At 43.1% G+C, this 2,961-nt stretch overlaps 1 pseudogene; it reads right to left on the bottom strand.

Moving 5' to 3' along the window:
* Positions 1-1,187: 1,187 nt before the first annotated feature.
* On the bottom strand, positions 1,188-1,580 carry LOC101599327 (annotated as a pseudogene).
* Positions 1,581-2,961: the final 1,381 nt, after the last annotated feature.

A 2,961-nucleotide genomic window follows, 5' to 3' on the forward strand; every position in this document is an offset into this window, starting at 1 on the left:
CAATTTGCTTGAGACAGAGTTTTGTCAGTGTGCATGTTAGTCTAGCTTGTCTGCAAGCTCCAGGATTCTCCCAACTCCACCTCACACTGTTGTAGGCATGTTGGCCTTTACCTGTGCTCTGGGAATCCACACTCCAGTCATCAGGCCTTATGCAGCATGTGCTTTTAACCACTGAGCCACCTTTCTAGTCCCACCTCAACTTAAAAAAAATAATATGGATTCTGACATAACAAAACAGAGATGTTAGGTTTTAGTTTTTTTAAATATTTATATTTATTTATTTGGCAGAGAAAGAGGGAGAGAGAGAGAGAGAATGGGCATGCTAGGGCCTCTAGCCAATGCAGATGAACTCCTGACGCATGCACCCTCTTGTGCATCTGGCTAACGTGGGTCCTGGGGAATCGAACTTGGGTCCTGTGGCTTTGTAGGCAAGCACCTTAAATGCTAAGCCATCCCTCCAGCCTAGGCTTTAGTTCTTGAGCGCCCAGACGTTCTTTGATTAGGTGTCCATAGAGAGGAGGGTAACTGACGATCTATTTGAATTCGCATTTTATGGTTTCAATTACACACAAGAGACCCACATTAAGGGCAGTACTTGCTAACAAAGTTTACTCTAGGAACAAATGTGGGTAATGCAAACATATACAAGTGGTTTTCTAAATCTAGTCGTTTCCATCTGCTTGGATTTCCTCATTTACTAAAAGAGTTAAACCACATAATTCCCGGGCTTCCCCTCCACTAGGTTAACGCAGCAATTTGGTTCTTTATTTTAATCTGAATAGGGACTGGCTGATGTAAGTCTTTGAGATAGTGCATGAATTTCTGTTGGGTGGTTATTATCGAGAGAACACCAGTGTATTCCACACAATGCCTCTTTGGTGACGCTGTTGATCTGATTTCATTTATATTTCTAGAGAATTATGGCAACATGCATGCCGTAGGATTCCAAAGATTTAAATACCACAAGATACTCTTTAAAAAATCTTTTATTTAATTTATTTATTTGAGAGAGTGAGTGAGAGGGAGAAAGAAGCAGATAGAGAGAATGGGCACACTAGGGCCTCTGGCTATTGCAAACAAACTCCAGTTGCATGTATCACCTTGTGTATTTGGCTTTATGTGGTACTGGGGGATTGAACTCAGGTCTCCAGCCCAATACTGTTTTTTTTTAAAGTGTAATTTCAACTTTATTTTGCTCTCTGACAAGACAGACTTTCTTCACTCTTCTCTCTGTACATGCGCTTTGGTGGCGGTTGTGGAGCAGCACCAGCAGGTCTAAACCGGGGTGGAGGGGTTCGGTCTTTCTGGGCTTCTCCAGATCGATTCCTGACCAACTTGCTGTGAATTGCACAACTCAAAAAGCAATGCAGCTTCACATAGAGCTTGGGAAGAACATAAGCGTCGAAGACACTTGCTTTGGGAATGTCCCTGACGGCGGCAGCCCCCACTACATTCCGAATGATGAGCTTCTTGATTGCCCTGTCCTTGGGCATGCACCGGGCGCAGTTCATGCAGTGAATAGGCTGCACATACCTGTGGCCTTTATTGGCTTGACCATTGTTCCTTCAATTCTTTGTCATCTTGGAAGCTGGAGCCAGAAAGAGCAATGCTGTTTTTTTTTTTTTTTTAATATTTTATTTGTTTGCAGAGAGAGGGGGGGGATATGAGAATCAGAATGAATGGGTGCACTAGTGCTTCCAGCCACTGCAAAAGAACTCCATATGCATGCACCACTTTATACATCTGGCTTTACATGGGTACTGGGGTATTAAACCCAGGTCACTAGGCCTTGCAGGCAAGTTCCTTAACACTGAACTCTTGCTGTGTGTAGAATGAACTTCAGTACCTCCTCACCTGGCCTGGTCCTGTGATGCACTTTGGCCAATGGACTGTGGATGGAGATGACATTGTGTGATTCCTAAATAGAAGTCCTAAGACATCCTAAGAGGTTCATAGTCTTCCACTTGTACCTCTGGGGAACTGTGCACCTCTGCCATGCAAGCACATCAAAGGGTCATCAGTGCTATTCAGTCCTGGCTAGAGAATGAGATGAATTACAGAGCCTTCTGGGGTGACATGAAAGCAAGTAGCTATGAGTAGAGGACATCAGTATTTTAAGGAACAGAGTGTTGGTATGTTTTGTTATAGTACCTGCTTTAATAGAGCTCACGGAGCTAGTGACCAAAGACAACCTTTGGCCTAGTGCTCTCGGCATTGATCCTCATGGAGGTGTTCTGAGGCAGGGGAATGCATAATTCTCATTTCATGTGGATATGCTCAGGTATGCTGGGTAGAGATAAAGGAAGAGGACAAGACCGTGTGACTGCTGACCAGATCCTCTTGCCTGGAAGTCTTGCATCTCAGAGGGAGAGTTGACTATGAGTCCCACCATATGAAGTACTCAGTAAAGCTGCAGTATATTCCTGGGAAGCCCAAGACAAATGTAACACTGAAGCTTAGTGGTATTCTGTCCTTCATTTTATGTCATTCTCCCTCACTGCCTCTGAATATCTGTTTTCTTCAGCAGTTCCTCACAGGGTATGGTTTCAAGCTTCTTTTCCATTCAGGTAACTTATGCTTAACTACTTATGGTAACCACCATAGTGCAAAGTTCTTTTTGGATCGTATAAATACTATTTATACTCAAGGTAATTCCCCCCCCCCCATATATTTGCATGTGTTTATTTCTCTCCTTTTTTCCTACAAGGGAAAAGACAAAGGTAAACTAGTTCTTCTGTGGAAACCAAAGTGCTTTATAGCAGTGAGTCTGCAACAAATCTCACACATATCTCCTAGGAGGAACACTGAATGGTATAATAGAGAATGACCTCAAAAGCATTGAGAAAATACATTCTTAAATTCAAACAGTGTAGTAGTCAACTTTTGCAACATATCACACTGTGGGTAGAGAATTGACCTTTGCATGTATAGGGAGCTTGGCTTCTCCCAGGCAGCTGGTTC

Source organism: Jaculus jaculus, chromosome 1, assembly GCF_020740685.1.
Source record: "Jaculus jaculus isolate mJacJac1 chromosome 1, mJacJac1.mat.Y.cur, whole genome shotgun sequence".
Classification (NCBI taxonomy): Eukaryota; Metazoa; Chordata; class Mammalia; order Rodentia; family Dipodidae; genus Jaculus; species Jaculus jaculus.